The sequence below is a fragment of the Enhydra lutris genome, unplaced genomic scaffold (assembly GCF_002288905.1).
Source record: "Enhydra lutris kenyoni isolate GAN:26980312 unplaced genomic scaffold, ASM228890v2 scaffoldscaffold1, whole genome shotgun sequence".
Taxonomy (NCBI): domain Eukaryota; kingdom Metazoa; phylum Chordata; class Mammalia; order Carnivora; family Mustelidae; genus Enhydra; species Enhydra lutris.
The window spans coordinates 12282474-12304154 of record NW_019154085.1 but is presented as its reverse complement, the minus strand read 5'-3'; the positions used below and the strand labels follow the sequence as shown (position 1 = coordinate 12304154).

Below are 21681 nucleotides of genomic sequence, written 5' to 3'. Positions count from 1 at the left end.
GGTGAAGTGGGGACGGGGGACCATCTGGCCCCCGAAGCAGGATGCTACGCAGTGATATCCTGCCTAATTCATTACAAATAAATGTTAGCTATTGTTATTATTACTGTTATGAAATTCTCCTCTCCAAGAGATCATCTATAATGTTCCCGAAACCCCAGGGAGCTCACCATTTAGCTAGTCACCACTCAGGCACACAGACAGGTGCCGGGATCCTAAGTCACTAAGCCAACAATCACTTCAAGTGTCCCCCGAGATGCTCTGCGAAGCACTGTGTGGGGCTGCAGGGGCTTGGGTCAACCTCCGTGCAGCAAATGGGGAATGCCAACAAGGAGGCAGCAAGGAAAGGGCGGGAGAGGCTGTCAGGACACTGTGTACCATACTGGGCTCTGGCCCCAGCTCTCTGGCTGGCCTTCTCCAAGTCAGCTGACCTCTCCGGGTTTTATCTTTAAATGAGCAGACTGATCTGCTATTCTAATTTACAATTCTATTCTGATTCTTTTTAAGTCTAACTTCCTCTCCATAGTCCATATTTGAGAGAATATGTTTTAATTCTTCATTCATCCAACACACATTGACCGAACACAATGCCAGGCACTGGGAACAGCTCAGGTTATCAACACAAGACTTGGCCTACACTCTGTAATTAGCTCTGAGAGCAGGATCAAGTCCCATCAAGGAAATCTTGGCAATCAGAACATTAGGGAAGATTGCAGCCCTGAGGACAGCTGCACACGCCCATTCTGGCCTATCTGAACCCCAGGAAGTGGCCCCAGTGAATTCTGCGCCAATCCAAAACCAGGGTCCCACAGTGGGGGAGGGGGTGCCATGCTAAAATGATGGGGGCAGATCAGAGTGTCTATGAAAAGTAACTAGGCAACCAGGGAAATGCTTGGGCTGAGGGTTTTTAGGTTTGTTTTCTAAGAGTAATAGTGTTGTGTGCGATAAACCAAAGAGATGAGAACTCATTCGACACTTGACGTGACTTTCTTGACTTTATTAAGGTACACTAATGACCACTTCGGTAGCAATCTTTGATGTATGTGTGTGTGTGAGTGCACACGCGACTGCTTCTTTGAGAAACATTAACTTTGTCACAAGATGCTACTGACTTTATTTAAAGATCGGTTCATCACCCTTAAACATGTTTCTTTCACAGAAACTCCTCGGAGGGGAGTAATTCTGCGAGTATAATACTTCCATTAAAAAGACACTGATTTTAAAATATGCTTTTCAAGCTTTTGACAAAAACAATTTTTTGATTTTATGAACTAAAAAGGGCAAATAATGGTGTGGAGACAACGTAATAAATAACATGAGTCGTCAAATAAGCTATTAAACATTTATAGATACAATTTTTAATACAGACTTTTAAACATGCCCCAGAGTGTCCATCAATCTTTGATATGGGAGGAAGTAGCATTTTGGCAAAGTCTGTCTCCCACCACAACAGAAGTCAGTACAAGATGTTTATGGTTCTTAAAGAGAGCAATGATGGCATTCTTTGCGGGGTGGTTAGACATTTTTAGCATATAATTTTAGAAGGCAAAAAATGGGAGAACATACAAAAAATGTATTATTTCGATAGGTATTCAGGTAAAGTACCCTGTGCATGGAAGTTCATAGAGAATTTGGTGCCTAAATTGGCCCTGAGATTCCCAAAGTGTTTTAAAGCAACATTGTTGGAGTACATGCATAAATGTCCAAGGTGACAACTGAGGAACAATACTCTGTCGGATATATAAAGTAAAGCTCTCTTAAGCTTGGAAAGAAAAAACTGAAAAATTTCGTAGTGATGACCCCTTGGATAAAGAATTACGGGTGGTTTTTTTTTTTTTTCCTCTTTCTTTATAATGTCTCTGCTTTCCAAATTTCCTATAACAAACATGTGTTACATTAACAATTTTTCTAAAAAATTGTTTTTTCGATCTCATGATGTTTTATAGAAAGTCACCTAATATAAAAAGTGAAAAGGCTTCGGAATCAGACAACTTGGGTTCAAATCCCTTTCTGGTTTGGTGCCCTCAGAGAAGCGACTCAGCAGCCCCTGCTGCACAGAAAATGTAAATAATAACACATGTCTTGAAGCCCCATTTTGTCTCCTAGAGGAGAGATACTGTAAGTGCTTAGCACAGAGCAGGAGCCCAGGGAATGATAATCGCTCTTCTCTCCACAGTACACAGGGAAGGAAGGCCTCTTTGATGACAGTAAATAAATTTGTTTGTGTTTATAAATTGACTTCAGGCCATCTGTTTAGAGAAACCCTGGGAGCTTTGAACAGGTACCTTTCAGAAATCTTTTCATGGTTAAAAGTTCCAAAAAAGAAGAATGAGTTTTTACCCTACTCTCCTTTCCCTCGCACTTATTAGGACCCTATGGTCTAAAACTCTTGGGTTCCCTTGTACCCACTACAACGCTGCCATGTTCAGAGATCCTCTGGTTGGGATGGGCGTTGGGGGAAGGGGAGAGGCAGACCCACTGGAGCACAGAGGAACCACAGCTACCACAATCAAGATCTTTTCCATTTTCTCATTCCTTATGATTAAAGTGAGCAAAATAAATTATGGGATTGCTTAAATGAGGGCTGAGGGACAAGATTTTTTTTTTTTTTTTAAATGCTAGCTATGTTGATGTTTTCATCATATTCAGCTGAAGGTAGTTCAGTCAGTTGGGGTTATGACAAAATATATGTACTCAACAAAATATGGCTGTTGGGGATATGCTGCCCTCGGATATATGTTGCTGTACCTTGACTACAGGAAGAAATATTGATTTAACTGGCTTTAATATCAAGTCCGGTATTTGTTGACACGTGGAAATGAAAAATATCAAAACCGTGAAAAGCTTGATATATAGGTCAAGTCCCATTTCAGCTCCCTCTGAGGGACTGCCCAAAGTCTTCTGCTGTATTGGAATTGTGTTCTGGTACTGTTTGCCCCAGTCACAGATAACATGAATTTTCATTATAATGGGATTTGCTACATAAATGAATATTGGTATAGATTTTTATATAGTACAATTTATTGTAGAAAGTACAGCCAAAAAAAAAAAAATCATGTGTTTAACTTCTCCCTTTTCCCAATTCTGGAGGCATATCTTGCTTTCTACCAAAGGCATGTAACGATCTCTCCTTTTGTAGAAAGGATTCCTCCTCTCACGGTGCCTAGTACAGAGTTGACACTCAAGAAATAGCTTAATAAAATGAAGAAATGAGCTGAATAAATGTGGTACCAAAGCAAATGAGGGAAATTCAGAATAGATTCCAGGGTAAGAGAAATAAATTTTAGAAATTGATTCAGAATGAGTATAGCAAGCAGGTTTAGCCCTTCCCAACAAGCATGCTCAAGTCATCCCGGGATCTGTGGGCCCTCATGTGGCTCCCTATTGCTAAACAGTCTTGTCTAAAACGTCCAGCACCCAGCTTACACACTCCCATCCCTGGGGAATGCCACAGGGACTTTTCAATCATTAACTGCCGAAACACCTTCATCAGAGTCCTACAGCCCCATCAGCCCTAACGCAGCTAAGGATCAAAATCTGTCCTTCTAAAAGACTGAGAGAAAGGACCACCGTGACCGCCTGGGAGGCAATAAAAGGCGGAGAGGTTGGCCCACAGCAGCGGAGGGAAAGGGAGTCAGCACAGCCCCAGGATTGGGAGTTCCTTTGTTACAGCCAACACTCAGAAGTAGTTTCTGTGCCCTTAACTAGGACATAATCAGGGCTGCGGGAAAAACCGAGAGAGACTTCTGAAGAACTTGCTGGACACTGCCCAGTGTCAAAATTCTTAACCTCTTGTTCTCTTTTCTTTTCCCCTCCAGCAACAATGATTACTTTAATAATCAAAGGTTACTTTAATAATCAAAACAATCAAATAATCAAATAATCAAAGTTATTTCCTATAACTTTTTATAAAGTTATCTAGTTTGGAATATGTTTTCCCACCTTACAGTTCTTCTCTTTTTTTTTTTTTTATTGAAAGCTACAATAATGCATCAAATATCAAAATTTTCTATCTTCTATCTTGGGACAATGTAATAGATCTAAATGCCTATTTTCACAAAGGTCTTGATTGTGTTCAGAGGAATCACCTATTGATGCCAAGGGTTTCCTTCCTTCATCAGAGGAATAAACCATGGGCATGAGCTTTGAGAGACTCCAAGCAAGGGACCAGGGGTTTCCAGGGCAGAGAATGGGCCTATCCCATTATCACTGGATAAAGCATGAGGAAAGAGGAGGGTCTGGTGAGGCTAGCCCCAAGAGTGGTGTGTTTTTGCATACATTTTACAAATATTCCTATTATTCATTTGAAAATATTTCAAAGGAAAATTGGCTTCTCCTCGAGAGGGATGACCCATGGCCATCGATTCATAACTTGGAAACGCATCATAAAAACACTTTTGAGTTAACCACATGGTTTGCTCAATACATGTAATCCTTCATATGCCCCTTGCCTGGGCACCAGTCATTATCTTTGTATGAGAGCTGAGGGAGCTGAGGGGCAGGGACAGTCAAGCAGTCGGCCCTGGGTCAGACAGCTACTACTCAATGGAGCCACGTCGTGAATCCAGTCTGTAGACTCCTGTCCGATTCTCTGTTCACTGTTACAACTACAGAGCCCAAAGTTAGCTTGTTGGGCCCTTTCCAGCTAGGACATTACCATGGGGGACATCCTCTCAACAGGTCAAGTTGGTGGTCATGTTCTGTCAAGATCCAAACCTTTTTAGTTGCTTGGCTGTGGGCGACACTGTTTATCCCTTGCAAGAACTAAAATGACTTAAGGAAAACTGGAACAATTCTAATGCAAGAATGTGTAAGCTCAAAGGCTATAAAAATTCAAGAACTCAAAACCAAAGATAGCTTTCTTTCTTTCTTTCTTTTTTTAAAGCAAAGATAGCTTTCTTGACTAGACAATAGTTGGTTATAAACTCTGCAACAAAGTACCTTTTCAATGTGAAATTTTACTACTAGGATTTTTTTTTTTCGTTCATTTTTACTAAGAACTGAAGCCTACAAAATGACAAAATGGGATTACCCTATTAAAAGATAACTTCAATTGTTCCTTTGTTCTAAGAAACTGTGTTAGGTACTGACTGGCAATACCTACACCTTGATCTTCATATTAATTATGCATTTTTCCTACAAAATTGACTGCCACACTGCATGCTGTAAGTCAGATTTGAGAGCTGCCAAGATAAATGTTCCGAATGGCTGACTTTTTAAAGACAACTTGTCAGTTCACCGAATAATTCTTTGGGGGTTTATCCCAGTATATTCCATGTCTCCCCTATACCTATACCTTTAGCAAATATTATAGTTCTTTCCGGATGTATCATCTTATAGCTAAAGCTAAAGATTTTTCTTTTCAACCCCTAATATAAAAGTAATGAAACTTAGGATTCCTTTTGATGCCATCAATTTACTTTGGCTGTTAGGATCACTTCATTCCTATACTGATTTCTGTGAAATATTCTGATTCCTAGGCAGAGAAGTCATTTTGGCCTAGTCCATACCACTAAAACAAAGACGACCTTTGTATTATTGACTAAATAAATGTTTTCTTCCCGGAGGTTTGCTTTCATCAAATAATCCTATCGATGTCTTATTTCCTTTAGTTAACACCTTATTTTAATGAGATTTGATTCCAAAACATATAAGAACATACGCACACAAGAGGTACTATATTGAGGAAGCCAAGAGTTCCAGCCAAGTATCCTATCTTTGACGTGGTACCAAGTGACGTTTTGTAAAAAGCACAATGGTAACTATTCATTCCGCTAGCCTTAAAAGGATAGGCACGGACTGCATGCCATAATGGAGAAGCTTAAGCTTTGAAATCAGACAGCTGGCTTCAAATACCATCTCTACCACCATTATCTCTATGACCTTGGGCAAACTACTTATCTCCTCTCAGAGCTTTTTCATCTGAAAAATGGGGGTAACCGATTTGCCTCAAAGGGGTTGCGGGAGAGGTAAACAAGAATTTTGCTGTTTAAAAAAAAAAAAAAACAACTAGCATACAACCTGGTATGTGAGTACACACTAAGGGACTGGTGGGTCTTTTTCCATCTAAAAACTGCCATTAGTGATTCATTTGGAATCTGTTGTCTGTGCACAAGAAATAACGTAAGGGATATCAATGCTGGTGCTCTTTATGATGGCAAAGAACGGGATACGACCTAAGCATAGGAAATGATTACATTAAGGTATATTCATACACTGAAATGTATGCAATCATTCCAAATATTTTCCCAGTAATATTTTACGACAAGGGAAATTGTTATCCTAGAATTTAAGTGAGGAAAACAGACCAGAAAACCTATATAATAACAGCTCACACTTACTGAGCATGGACTATGAGCCACGTACCATTCTATGCATTCTACATGCGTCACCTTATTAATTCTTACAATAAACTTATTACATGCCTACTATTATTATCTCCATTTTATAGAAGGAGAAACTGAAATTTTGATAGTTTGGGCAATTTACGGGCACTACATAAGAAGCATAGCCAGGACTGGAATCTCAAACTGTCTAATTTCAAAGCCATATTATTTTTTTTAAGATTTGTTTATTTGAGAGAGAGAGGAAAAGTGTGAGAGCATGTGGCGGGGGGAGGGGCAGATGGAGAGGGAGAGAGAGAATCCTCAGGCGGATGTCCCGACACCGGGCTCAATCCCAGGACCCTGATACCATGACCTGAGCCCAAATAGAGAGTTGGCCGCTTAACCGAATGAGTCACCCCGGCACCTCTAAAGCCCTTTTAACTACGATGTCACACTGATTCTTCAATACAAACTTCCTAGGTCCACCAGGAGGCTAGTTTAAACACACACAAACACGCACAAATGTAGGCACACATGCATACTCAAAGCCACACCACACAGGCACACCAGATGCTAGCAGTGACAATCTCTGAGTGGTGAGATTTTAGCTGACTTTAAATTATTTCTTATCCATTTCAGTATCTTCTCCAAATTCAAGGAGTATGCGTTGTTTTCACAATCAGAAAAAAAAAATTTCAAAGAAGAAAATGTGTGAGAGTACTTAGCAAAATGTAGAGTATTATACAAACGGTAGTATTTTTAGGAAGTGATGGTTTGTTCCTTCACTTACAGATCTGAGTTCCTCAGTGCTACTATTCTTTTAAATGATTTTTTTCTTTCCACTGAGTCCAAGGTAAAAAGTATGTAAGAAACTATTTAGAATATGAATACAACCAAATATAGGACAGGAAGCACCATATGTATACTTGACAGACATGTGATTCTGACACAAAAACTCAAAGAGCTTGTGTGTGGCTGGGGGGGGGGACATCTTTTCAAATAATACAGAATTTTCCACTTAGCAACAACACATCTATTAGTGACATGATGCCATCAGCGCGTTCTCTGTCATGGTCATGTTAAGTGATACTGTCATGGAGCCATTGACGTTGACACCAGCACACTGTTTGGACATGCCTCAGCCTGATTACTGTCTATTCCAGAAGGTGTGAATATAATGATGTGTTGGAGTGACACCTAAGGAGTGATTTCCTGTCACACCACCAATTCGTTTTCAGAGCAATGATTCTATAAAGGGAACTGAATGATGGACAAAAAAGCAATTTCTTTGAACCAAACAAGTTCAAATTATAGACGAGGGATGAATTTATTTTACAAAATTGTTATTTTCAAATTAAACGAAAAGTAAGAGTCTTTAGGTATGCTTCCAGACCATTTTTCAAAAGAAAAACTGATTAATACCATCTAAAAGTGACTCCAAATTAGTCGTTTCACTTCATAATAGAGGTTCTATGATTGGCATTACGTGGATCAACAGTGATAGCATTACTGAGGCATTTGACTAAATCACTTCCTGACTCTATCCTCTTAGGCAGTCTGGGGAGAAAGAAAATGCAAGTGAAAGATTATCAAACTGGTTAAAAGAAAAAAAACAAAACAAAAAACCCTAACAAAATTCACATATTGATGCCAAGTCTCTTGTAGAAAGTCACAGGGCTGTCCCGGTCGACATTTGATCAATGAAAGAGAAAGTATAATTCTCAAACGTGTAATTAGTAAGTGAAAGAAGTACCACTAATAAATTGAATTTAAAAAAATTAGAACTCAAAAATGTCTTGTTAGAAAAGAAAAATGATTCGACAGAAAGAGACAATATGTAACAAGGATAAATGTAAAATCGTCCACACAGGGTCACATAATTAAATGCACAAGTACAGAGTGAGGGAGATGTGGCTTTGGAGTAGTTGTTTTAAAAAAAGACTTGGAAATTTTATTTGACTTTGGACATAAACCAACAACGTGCTGCCCTAGATTTAAAATGGAGGCCAACGGAATATTTGACTGGATTAATAAAAGAAGGGTGTCCTGAAGGAGTTTGTTTCCTACCGCTTAGAGAACTCGGGAGCAGGGTGTTGAGTTCAAGATCCTTGCTTTCCAAAAAGCATGGGCAGCGTGGTGGGTGACTAGAGAATTGGTGGCAGGATGGGAGCTCTCAGCCGAAGGAGCTGGGACCCCACGTCTGCCTGAAAAGAGAAGGTCCGATGGCTGTGGTCAAGTAGTTGAAGTCCTACTACAAGAAGGAGGTACTCTGGGGCACCCCAAAGGATAAACGGAGGCCGATTTCAGCATTTTCATCTGCCTGTGCTTCATAGTGAGTCTGGTCCAACCACACATGAGATAGGGTCCACGTCTAAAGGCGCTTCAGAAATACTGCAGATGACTGTCAGCACAATTCCTCAGCACAGAAAAATTGTGAAGTCCTCATTCCTGGCAGGGTTCGAGGGGCAGCTGGCTGACTAGGACACCTGGTCAGGAATCCTGCATTTGGTGGGGGAATGTGAAAAAAAAAAAAAAAACCCACAAAAAAACATAGCACCCACTATCCCTTTGCAACACACATCCTATGCTTCTAATTTCACATTCGTAACTTTCATGAAGACAGTCCTAGGGCATTTATGTAAGCAATATCTAACTATGCCTGCCTTGATAAATGAGAAATAACTATAAATTTAAATGCAATCTGGAAGAGTCCAGAAGGTGAAATTCTACCAAAGTTTGGAAATTATAAATTAATGTTGTCATGGCAACCCTAGCTGATATCATCCCGTGCAGCTGAAACAGTTCTTGCTCTGGGACTATCAAAACAATAAATGGGTTTATATATTCAATGTCACAAACCGGCACTCAATAATATTTTTAATGCTTTCATTTTTTAATTTTTGAGGCTGTTGATTTGCATTTTTCTCCTTGAGCATTCGCTATTTTCACATGACCCTACACTGAGCCTCTGGTGTTACAGCGGGGTTGTCAATTGCATCCAGAGTCGAGGAAGTCACGGGGAGCCCCGTGCATGCACTGAATCCAGCCCGCCGTGCACACTTCACAGGGGAAGTAAACAGAAAGGACAGAGACTTCCTAGATCAGGACGTTAGGAGCCGCAATAGCCAGAATAACATCTTCCACTTTCCTCCTAAAAATTACAAGGCTGCCCACATTCCTATAATAAACACTCATCGATCAGAAGTGGCAGTATGTCAGATCAGACCATCTTACTTCTGTTTATGGCACTTCAATAAATGGGTTTTCTCGGTTCTGTATTAGCAATCACTGTAATGTATGAAAGCCAGCCCACACTGAGAACATTATTGCCTCCAATCAAAACCATTCTTCCCTTAGTACACTAAAGCTCTTCCCCCTTCTTGTAAGCAACAAAGACGACAACAAAAGAACTTCCCAAACACCCACAGTTAAGGAAAGAACAGCTCCAACAAAGTAAGTGTGAAATCTGTCCCTGGTGTCTAATTTGTCTATGAGTCTTCCTTTTCACGGTATTTTAGTGACTTCATTTGTAATTTATCAGCAAAGAATAGAAATAAAAGTTTATTTTGACGGCAGCGCACCTGGCTATTCAGAGATTCAAAGACTTGCTTTGTTTTTTCTTATGTCATCCTGCCAGAGGATGTGAACATGCCCTTTTTCCATGCCTTCGTGCTGTCCTCAGAATCCCAGATGAATGCTTGCACAGATGCAAACCATCAGGTAGGACTGGCCTTGAGCGAAATGTGAAGGCAACTTCCTTGTGGTCCTTTTTCACCCCTGGATGGGGAAGATCTGGGCCCTGCGACTCAGATTGCTTATTTTCCTCCTTATCAGTCTCAGGGAAGGGTCCATCCAAGTATTCAAGTGAAGGAGCCCGTGTCCAGCACGTGTAAGTTACTACTTCCCTAGCCTTTGCATTTTAGGCCCTGCGGCTGGGCTCTTGATATCTCCTTTTGTTTATTCACAACAAAACACGCAGGTATCATTGATTTCACCTCATACATAAGAAAACTAAGACTCAGGAAGATTAAGTAATTTAAATAATATAGACAGCCAATTACATAAATCAAAACCAAGTCTTTCAAGCACCAAATTTGTCCTCTTTTTTCTGATAAGCACTATTGATCTTAGGAAAGGGAACAGAGTTTGTATGTAGGCTTTCACATACCAGAGAGCAGGAGAGAGAAGCTCTTGCTATCTGGAGGGCCCTTTCGAGCAGTATGGATTCTGAAATCACACCGTGAAGGCTGCTACCTTTCTTGTCTACACAGGAGACCAGCCTTCCCACTGGAGACAAAGAAGTGGACGTATCATAATTTAGAAAAAGCCTTCCCCGTCTCTTCACAAGTTGCACAGAGGGTACAAATGGGATCCAGAGACCAGTAGGGCAGCTCATTAGTAAGCAGTGTTTGGTGTCGGGGGTCAGAACCAGGTTAACAGCCAGTATCCAGGCAAGCTGTCAAACTCGCTGAGTTTCCTGCCCACTGCTGGCCGGTGTCGGTACTGAAGAAGCCTGGAAAGGAGTAGCGAGGACTCAGCCTAGGGTTTGTAGCTCAGCAGTGAGACTACTGTCCTAAGAAAGCACGGATAAATATGATGGGACCCTTACCTAAGGCAATCTGGGTTTCCTACACTAAACACAAGGCAGGGTCCTGGGAATGAGGGAGACAAAGTGAAACCTAGGGCACAAAGTGAAAATGCGGTTACCCAAGAATGAGGCTGAGTTATGGCTTTCTAGGTAAACTGCCTGGGCAAGGCAAACTGCAGAGCCAATCCCACGGGGAGTCCATAAGGAACGGATGCAAGGGACCTGGGACCCTCCTGCAAATGGCCTAAACTGGTCCCAGATCCTGCACATGGGAGAGCAATAACCACACTGACTTGGTCACCATTTTTGCAGGCCATTTTCTGTAGATCTATGCCTTTCGAACTTTTATTTTTAGCACATGAAACTCTCTCCTTAGGAGAATCTTAGACACATGCCTAATATGTAGACACAGGTAAAAACAACTGCTCAGGGGGACTCTTCCCTGAACCAAAGGGGGGCTCGACAGAACACGATCTGCAGACAACCAGGAGAGAAGGCGCTGAGTCACCCTGCCTATCAGACTTCACTGGAATCTGATCCTGCTAAATTTTTCCCATGATAGTCATGGTTTCTTGCCCACACCTCCAGGTTTCTCCCTCCTGCCCCAGCCCGATAAGCTCTGGTTTTCCTACCACTGGTCGGCTTTTCTACTCTGAAAACCTAAAGCTCTGCATATCTCTTAGGACACAACATAGTACCTTCTGGGTCTTTCAGAGAGCCTATGTGCCCTTCTTCCAAGCCTCGGGGGCCAACTGATCCCCGATGGCTGCCCTCGGTATCTCAAGGGCTCTCACAGCTGTTGTCAGATGCACAATGACTCTGTGCCCTATGTACTGTTAAGGGTTGAGACCCACTGGTTCACTAGTTTGTCCAGAATCCTAGAGTTAGAGAGTGGGGGAGCTGGGCCTTAGACCACTGGGAAAGATCAATGTCAGGATGGGGTGTCTCAGGGTCCTAGGCAAGACTCTAGATGCCACACAAGTCGGGGGCCTCTTGGGAATGTGCCTCCACTTACCTTTCCCTTGCTCCTACTGGCTATCTCATACCTTCCCTCTGGCACACAAGCATCCCTCCCACTCGCGAGGGCGACTGGGTAGCCAAGGAAGACAGATGTGCTATCATGATTTCAGCACCTTGCACACTGCATGTATGACTCCCGGCCGCAGCCTACACAATCTGTCTCTTTGATTCTGAATCTTATCTACAGCACTCGTATCTCTGGATTTAAGAATGGAGCAATAGCTGCTTCTTTGTACCTGTAGGGCTGACTTAATCATTCAACAGCTCATGGGCTTGGCTCATATAGGATGTATCTCCTGGGAATGAAGAGCTGTTCCCTAACGATGCTGTCCAATAGAACAAGGATGCAAGCCACACAGGTAATTTGAATTTTTCTAGTAGCCATGGTTAAAAAAAAAAAAAAAAAAGGTAAAAATAGACACGTGAAATTATTTCAATAATGTTTTATTCAAACTGCTATATCCGAAAGATTTGTTTCAATATGCAATCAATATCTGAATTTGTTAATTAAATATTCTACATTTTTTTCCTCACACAGAGTCTTTGAGCTGGGGCATATTTTACCCTCATGTCACATCTCAATTTGGACTGGCCATATTGCAAGTGCTCGAGAGCCACACGCAGCTAGTGGCTGCCGTACTAGAGAGCACAGTTCTAGAAGTTCTTCTCTGTTCCCACCCTTCCTCTCATTTCTCTCCTGTAACAACTCATTTCCTCGAGTAGGGATGCTCGGAGCCCAGGCAAGGACCAGGATCATTACAGAAGAATTTGATACACACACGAAGGGAGAACCCAGATCACAAAGGAGCTTTTGTGCCATGCTAGGGAGCTTAGATTTTATCCTGGAGAAGCAGTGACTCTGCTGAAGGGTTTTAAGCAGCAGAGAGCCGTGATCAAATTTGCCTTTTAGAAAGGCAGCAGTGTGGGGCACGGATTGGAGGCAGGCCAGGCAGAAGGCAGAGGGGCCGGTTATGAGGCCACTGCAGTGATCTCCAGAGAAGTGAGGAGGCCCTGAACCAAAGCTGTCATGGTGGCACAAGTTCCAGACAGGCGAGGGCAGATTCCAAAGCCTCTGAGAAAGACGGTTTCGACGGGGCTTGGTGGTCAGAGAAATGGAGGGGTTGAGGAAGAAGGAGGAATCTAGAACAACTCCCAGATTGAAAAATTGGTGAAGTGGGTTTCATTGATTCAGAGAGAAACTACATTAGGAATAGGCCGCAAGGGAAATCAGGAGAGAGGAACGACTCAGACAACGGGTGGGCCAAGTTTCAAGGAGCAGAGAGGGATCTCTAGGGCGCACAGGTCAAAAATCAGAAGAGAATCCTGGACGATGGACCTGCCAGTGTGAAAGTCAGAGGTGGCCATCATGAGAGGACAGGGCTGTGGGGGGCTGTGGAGAAAGGGCAGAAGGGGAGGTACAGGTGCTACGTAAGAACCGATCCTCCTACCGCCAGGAGTGGGATGGAACCAACCAGACCAAGAGGGAAGGGCCAGGGAGATTCTGCTGGTCTCGTCCTCTGTTTTTATAAAACACGAGGAGACTTACGCATGTTAATGCACTGAAAAAGAAGTTTGGTTGAGCCCAGAGGAAAGGAGAGATACTAGAGCACGGTCCCCAGGGAAGCAAGAGGGGATGGTGTCCAGAAAGATTAGGCTCAATAAAGGTAAGGAAAGGTGTGAGGAAGATATAAGGAAGATATAACATGACCGTCGTGAAACTATTTTTCTTTACTTAGGAATAGAAATGAAATATAATTATATAGGAAGGCTTTTAAAAACTAGTACTGCATATCATGTATAAAATCAGATAAATGCTGAGCACAGAAGTCACTTGTTTCCTGGAGCCCCAGATCTGTGGTCTTGGTATTTATTTCCTCTACCTTTGTGCTTTACCTAGATCACCTTGGTTGCTCAGGAGAGGGACAGCGGCTCTGTATCGCTTGTGGGCTCTCCGGTTGGTCAGTGTCTGTGCTGAACGGATAGGTAAATATTTCAGTATCACCACGAATTATTTGGCAGAGCAGTGTTGAGAAAAAAGCCCGGGCTTGGGGGGACCAGGCATCAGACAGACTCCTCTGCCACTTACCAGCTTTGCAGATTCAATCAAGTTATGTAATTTCCTGGACTTCTGTGTTTCTCTCTCTCAAAAAGATACCTAATCCCTACTTTGCAAGACCACCACGAGGTTTAAATGAGATGATTAGTAAATGATACCTATCACGATGGTGGTAATTGTGTTCATTTTGTTCTGAATTTTTAGAATCGGGTGCCACTGCTCATGAAATTGTGCTTTGCAGCGATCAACATCTTGAGGCCTGAGGAGAACTGAACCACCAATCCTAGTGTTTGGAAGGGCCCTAAACATCCTAATGGCCGCGGGCACCTGGATAGCTTATTTGGTTAAGTGGCAGACTCTTGATCTGGGCTCAAGTCGTGAGCTCATGGGTCCTGAGATTGAGCCCTACCTCGAGCCCCACGCTGGGCTCCACACTCAAGGAGTCTGCTCGAGGAATCTCTTTTTCCCCCTCTGCCTCCCCACCCCCACTCACTCTCAATTACTCACATGCTCTCTCTCTCTAAAATAAATGAATCTAGGAGTGCCTGGGTGGCTCAGTTAGTTGGGCATCTGCCTTTGGCTCGGGTCTTGATCCCAAGGTCCTGGGATCAAGCCCCACATCGGGCTCCTTGCTCAGCAGGGAGTCTGCTTCTCCCTCTGTCTGCTGTTCCCCCTGCTAGTGCTTGCTCTCTCTCTCTCTCTCTCTCTCTCGCTTGCTCTGTGTCAAGTAAATAAAATCTTCTAAAAAAACAAGTAAATCTTTAAAAAATATATTAAAAATCCTAATGGCCATCCAATATTCGTGTCCTTTCTTCATCACAGTACATACTCCGTCTTGGCCCTCAGATGCCTGACATCTGTTTAACACCAAACTCGCTGCTCAACCTTTTTTTTTTTTTTTTTTAAAGATTTTATTTATTTGACAGACAGAGATCACAAGTAAGCAGAGAGTCAGGCAGAGGGAGAGGGAGAAGCAGGCTCCCCGCTGAGCAGAGAGCCCGATGCGGGGCTCGATCCCAGGACCCTGAGACCATGACCCGAGCCGAAGGCAGCCCCAGCTGCTCAACCTTTCTAAGCTTTGGTATTGCCCTACAGTAAAAGGGGGGTAATGAGGGTTTGTACTTGAGAGCACTGTTGTGAGGATAAAAGGAGATAAGGCATGTATTTAAATGAGACACTGTCTGTTACAGCCTGTGCTTGTATACATTTTGGCATGGGGGTGGAGGGGGGCTTAGCCACCTCATGAAACAGCACAACCCGTAATAGGACCACCTTTCTTACGCTGACCCCAAATATGTCCTAGGTTTGCAGTTTGTGGGGGTAGCTCTACAGAATCAGAACCAGGGTTCTAGAGAATGGCACGTTTCTTCCTTTACTGAGCTCTCCTGGGTGCACTGGGCAGCGCCTCACAGCCGGCTGGCTCCTTGGGGCCAGACCTCTCCCTGCATAGAGTACTATTAAAGTTTCAACCTTCAGCTGTGTCTCCATAATGCAGGAGACCTTTTGCGTGTTCTGAACAAGCTGGATGCTACCCAGGAATGCACTGGTTATATTGCTTACAAGATTTATTTTGGGCTTTATATCGTGGTCAGTTCAGCACTTGGCACCAAAAGTAATTATCGCAGGGATCTGTATATCCTTCACGTTTCATTATTGAACACTGCAGCCCACCAAGGCCCAGGGGAGCTCCGGTGGGGGTTCAGCTCAGGAGCAGGGGCAGCAACACAGGGCACTGATGTTACAGTCGCAACTCGAGAATGCCTGGCCCTCCCTACCCCCCGCCACCATCCCCCTCCCCCCATATTCCCAATAACAGCTACTGAAATCTTTCAATAACAAGCCCAGGCAACTGTCACTTTAGATAGGACCCACCGCCTCCCAGCAAAAGGAAAATCTTCCCTTCTGAGCTCTCTCAGACCTTTGTTTCTGAGTTACACGTGTCATTTCTCCTGTTAAGACTATAAACTCCTTCCTGGCAAAAACAGGGTCTTGGGTAAAGGGAGTCTCATTGCAAGTTTAAAAGAACTGAATTCTATCCTGAATACAATATGGTGGTGTGGCAACTTCCCCCTACCTTACCTTTCATCCCTGGATGGATCCCCAGATGATTTTTTTTTTTTTTTTTTTTTAATTTACAAGGAAGTTTTAAAATGAGAAGGCTGGGCAGCCCCTGCAATACAGGGGATTTTATGGCTGATAAGCTGAACTTGGATTTAACTGAAGACTCCAGCCTAATTGTTTTAGGTATAAAATCCTGGCATAAAGCCTGAATGCTTTTATTTTTGCTTGCTACTGAGACCCATCACTCCACCTTAAAATAACGACAGCCTCCTTAATTCCAACTCACAACTGCCAGCCTCCATCATTATCTCGACTCTGGAAAATGCCGAGGCCTCAGAATCTCACAGCTGATGAATGGAGAGGCTGATTAGAACCACGGAAGAAAAATGGGAAAAAACTGCTTGACAGATGTCTCCTTCAAATGCCTGTCCCTTTTATCTAATGTCAACATTAATTTCTATGTTAACAAATATTTATTGAGGTCATGACTAGGTGTCAAGCTGCAGGCTAGGCTCTGGGGACGTAATGGTGAGCAGGACACAGGCAATAGCAAACCCCATCATTTACAAAAAACTCACCCTTACAGGTTATTGATTCTACTGGTACACTTTCAAGAGTTTGCTATGCCAGAGCCCTGTAGATGGTTCAAGGACAGCATACGGGGTCCATCAGTGCCCTCAAGGAACTTGCAGTCTAGTTGGAAAAGCAAGATGAAGCATATAATGGCACAGGAGAGTATCTGATGGTCTAAAGGGATGGTGCAGACAAACGGGCAGAAGAAGAAAGCAATGAGAAATATGGTCAGGCTGACTTTAACTTGGAGATGGTTGTTAGGTTAGAGGAAAAAGGAAAAGGCCTTCTAAAAAGCAGAGCATGAACAAAAGGGTACACAGTCATCTTAGAAGGGCAGTGAGATCCAATTACCAGGAAGAGAAGTTCATGTTGGAAAGGAGAAAATGAAGTCAGTAAGTCAAATTTGGGCAAGACTGTGGAGTATATTAAAACCTGGTTGAGAGGTGGGACTGAGGTTGGGGGTTGGAGGGAGGCACATGGAAAGAACCTGAGCTAGTATAAAGAGCACTGGTTTTTGAATCAGATAAATCTGAGGTCAACACAGCCTTCCTGCAAGACAGTCCTTGGACAGGAGTTCTAAGGAGAAGAGTTTAGGACGGCTGATGTGGAAGCACACTTAGTGGGAGAACTCATTAACTAAGAGACCAAGACGTAGCCGGCTCTAATCATCCTAGAACAGTGATGGCCAAGGACCAGAGCTATTGGGGAAAATGAGGAATGCGGAGATGTAGGGACTGGCTCAGAGAAACTATTACAAACTATTACAGGTCTTGATGGAGTTTTACTGAGGGAATGAAAGGAAGAGGAGTCAGGTATGGTCCCTGGGTCTCAATTCTGGGTGATGAAGAGAATGCTGGCTATCAAGAAAAGGGAAGTCTTTTCATTGTGAAAGGAACAGGGTTAGCAGAGAATCTGAAAGGTTTGTTATCAGCCACGCAGCCTTTAGTCTCACAGCAGGACACCCCCCATGAAAAGTCTATTAAACAGGTGCATAAATGGGAACAGTACTAGAGATAAAAATGTACATGTTGTAAGAATAGCTAACACCATCACATTTAAGAATATTTTATTAGAAAATAAAAATACTCGCTATTAAACAAAAATAATGGGTCTGATATAAATAGTAGAGAGAAATACATTTTTGTAGACTGTTTCTTAGTTCTGGGACTTAGGGGATCCTATCCATTACCATAACACTGAACGAATAAACTTCTGTAGAAATTCAACATATGGCCTATTTACATAACAAGCATCACAACTCCAAATGAGCCATTTTGATGTGTCAAGGAAATAACACCTTCATAGCAGACTACTTCAAAAAAGGAAAGAAAAAAAGAAAGGTTTGTTTTTCTTTTATAATTATGTATACTGGTTTTTTAACTGTTTGTATCAGGAAAATCGTATTTTAATTGTGTGATTACACTCGAAGGCAGAACAGTGATGGGATGAATTGATTAGCTGAATTATGCACATTCAGAAATCAATAAACAGACTCCATCACTTATATCTTTCCGTATCATATAACTGCCCTCATGTTCTGTGCCATGCTGATCAAAGCGACTATTCTCTGTGTACAAAAATTGTTAACAGTCCTCTGATTCCATTATCAGAGTCAGGAAAGGGTCTACAGAAGATGACAGGGCAATATCTATCTATTACGTACAAAACCCACTCCACTTTCATCAATGGCCAGACAGTGGTGGCAGCTTGGATCTCACTATAAGCAACCTCAACTTCTTCCATTTCATCAAATCTATAACCAAAAGTTCTTGTCCTGGCTCCCACCATGGATGCTGATTAAGACTGTGTAAAGATAATAGAAGACCACCAAGGCGCCTTTCATACATACACCATAAATGAATAGTCATGGTTAATGCCAGTACAACTGTATGATCACAGACTGAGAAGCTGAGAGAACCAAAAATGAGATGTCTCTAAAGCTTCACTTCTTATGGCAAGTATTTCCATCTGCGCAGCAAAAGTGATCTACGAGATGCTTCCGACTGGCAGCACTTCAAAGACTGCAATGGTGTGGCCTAAACATTTTCTTTCCCTGATCATTATGAAGCGGTAAAATAGCTTCACAAGCCCACAGATAGCCATCCCCACAATGGCCACTTAAAAAATCAGTGGGAGCATAGAAACCATCAACTTAAGACTTTCATTAGGGAGCTCCCTAAAACGACATGAATACAAAAGAAGTTTATCATCCTGCCTGTCTAGATTAGTATGTTAAATTAAGTTGATTCCTAGGAAATAATTTAATATTTTCAGAGGCGGGCATTAAAGAGAGAAAGAAAATTGGCAATATACTCCTTTGCCAGATGTTGAGTTTTTACTATCCTCTTAAATATTCCCTGCATTCAAGTGATTTGTATTTTTATGCAAATTCTCCTTGTGGGCTAGGCTAGTCTAGTGTGTGTGTGTGTGTGTGTGTGTGTGTGTTTAAAGCCACACACGGGGGCGCCTGGGTGCCTCAGTCCTCTAAGCTTCTGCCTTAGGCACAGGTCATGATCCCAGGGTCCTAAGATCCAGCCCTGTGGGGCTCCCTGCTCAGGGGGGAGTCTGCTTTTCCCTCTCCCTCTGCCTCTCCCCGCTGCTGATGCTCTCTCTCTCAAATAAATAAAATCTTCTTAAAAAATAAAGCCATACAGATACAGAATTTGACATATTTTACATTCTCTTTCTTCATAAAACAGGTTTTAACAAAGCTTCAGTTTAATCCAAAACACTAGAGACCGCAGCCATATTTGCCATGTTCAAACAGAAAATCATTCCCAAAGTTGATTTTCTCCAGTTAAAGATCCAATATATACTATCATACACATAGTTTTAAGCAGTACAGTTACTTGACAAAACTGTCCCCATGTATACAATACACTGCTTTCCAGTTAAGTGTCAGTTTTATAAAGCCAATGAATTACTTTATCCAGAAGGCAATCTTAGTCTTTATTTTCAGAGTATCTTTCACAATAATTGGATTTGTTACTTGAATATTCCTTTTTTTTTTCTTCAGAATGAAGCAATTTTGACTTCCTGTCCCTTCTTTCCCCTGCCATCTTGCCCATCTGCTTAACCTCCAGAAAACAAAATCAATCAGAACGGCAATGAATTGTTCCTCTAAGACAAACTAAAACGATGCCATAAAGGTCACACGACAATACTCTTTCAAATCCTGGAATAAACCTCTTAATTTGCATAGGTTCTAAAATTGCGGAGACTTTTTTTTCTTACTTTGGACAGGACAGGCAAAAGCTTTTAACATAACATTTAAATTTTGTTTTAAAAAGCAAGGGAAAAATATTACATACAACGTTTTATGTAAGGAAAGGGGCTGTGTTTGAAGTTCAAGGTTTTTCACCAGTTCTCGAGCTACAGAGTCTGTAAAGGAAAAGAAAACGCTGTACAGAAAGAATCTCTAGTGTCAGGTCTCCAAGAGCTTGACGACGCTCAAACCAGGACTGCTGGGAACTGAAAGCTCACGAAGTTCACAAACACCCCCCACCCCGCGGAGCACCCCCCCCCCGCCCGCCCCCGGCACAGGGAAGCCTCTACTCGCGAGGATGCGAAGCCGCGATCGCATCTCTGCCCAGGTGAAGTCTCAGCCCTTCACCGCCCACGTCGGCCGCAAAGATTAACCCGACAGAGTGCCGGCGAGCAGGGCCGATCTCCCGAGACACGCCAAGTCGAGGGTGCAGAGGGCGCCAAGAACGCTCTCCGCGCCTCCGCCACAACCGCCGCCGGGGGCTTCAGTCCGCCGCCTGGTCCGGAGCCCTCCCCCGCCGCCCGCGGACGCCGGGTCAGCCCGCCCAGACGCAGCGGCGCGACCGCTTCGTCCCGCGGGCCGGGCGCCGGGCGTCCGGCCGCATCGCCCCGCCTGCCACCGCGGCGATTGAGCGGCTGCCGTGGGCCAGAGCATCCCGCTCCCGCCCGGCGCCGCGACGCGGGCGAAGGCGGGCTCGTCCCGGCGGAGGCGGGCGGCTCCGCGGCTCGGAGCGAGGGCGGCGGGCGGCAGTGGGTCTCCCTCCGCTCCGCGCGTGGAAGGGGGCGCTCACACCCGGGCGGGCAGGCGAGGCACCGCGGCCGATTCAGATCCGGGGCGGGCGGGTCCACGTCGGAGCGCGGCGGCCACACGCTCGCCCCAGGCGCGCAAATGTGCGCCCGACCCGGCGCCTCCTCCCACCCGCCCGCTCTCTCGCTCGCGCCGTTCTGAGAAAGGAAGGACGCTGACCTCCGCGTCCGGTCCGCGCCGCCGACTTGCGGCGGCGCCGAGCGGGGGCCACACCCAGCGCCCCGGGAGGCGGCGGGGGCTGGGCGGCCCAGGCTGCGGAACGCGCGGCCCGGGCAGAGCCTCCGTCCCGACCGCCCAGGCCCCGCCGCGTCCGCCTGAGCCCCGCATCCCGGCCCGGGCCCGCCGCGCGGGGAGCGGGCGGGGGTGGGGGTGGGGGTCCCGGGCGGCGGCGACCAGGAGTCCCGGGCTTACCTCTGTGCGGAGCGCCGGCCGCTCTGTCCCGGGCCGGAGGACGGCGACCGGGGGCGCGGTCGCCGGGAGAGGCGCGGCGGCTGTGGCGGTCCCTGCGGCGCGGAGGGCGGGCCGAGCGGGAGCCGGTGCCTGGGCCGCGCGCGGTCCGGAGCTCGCCCCGTGCTGCCGGCGCTCGCGGCGGAGGGCGCAGCCACCTCGGCCCTCGGACTGGATTCCTTCACTGACACAACTCCGGATCGGCCGGCTCCACGCAGGGACACTCCCGCCCCTCGCAGGCTGCCCCCGCCCGCCGGCCGCGCGGCCAGCCCGCCCCTCCGTGTCACTCACCCGGGCGCACACACCCCGAGCCGGCGCCCCTCGCTCCCGCTCGCACACACAGAGCTGCTCACGCCTCCCTCGGGTTTTTTATCCGCTCACACGCACGTTCTGACACAGATGCCTTCCCTCCACACGCCCTCCCTAGCTCCTTTTCCCACCCCACTTTCTAGAAGAATCCCCGTACAGCTTCCGCACTTTGCTCGCTTGCCCCACACCTACCTCCTCGCCTTTCCCCGAACCGCCACCTCACTTCAGCTGC

The 21681-nt window shown here is 44.8% G+C and overlaps 1 protein-coding gene across 1 annotated transcript in view; it reads right to left on the bottom strand.

Annotated features, from left to right (window-relative positions):
• The window catches only part of LOC111141838 (spermatogenesis associated serine rich 2 like), a 164159-nt gene extending 143015 nt beyond the window's left edge, over window positions 1-21144 (bottom strand). The window contains exon 1 of the mRNA XM_022494677.1: window positions 21105-21144. The gene's annotated coding sequence lies outside the window, so the exon portion shown is untranslated. The remainder of the gene's footprint in view (window positions 1-21104) is intronic.
• Between the last annotated feature and the right edge of the window lie 537 nt (window positions 21145-21681).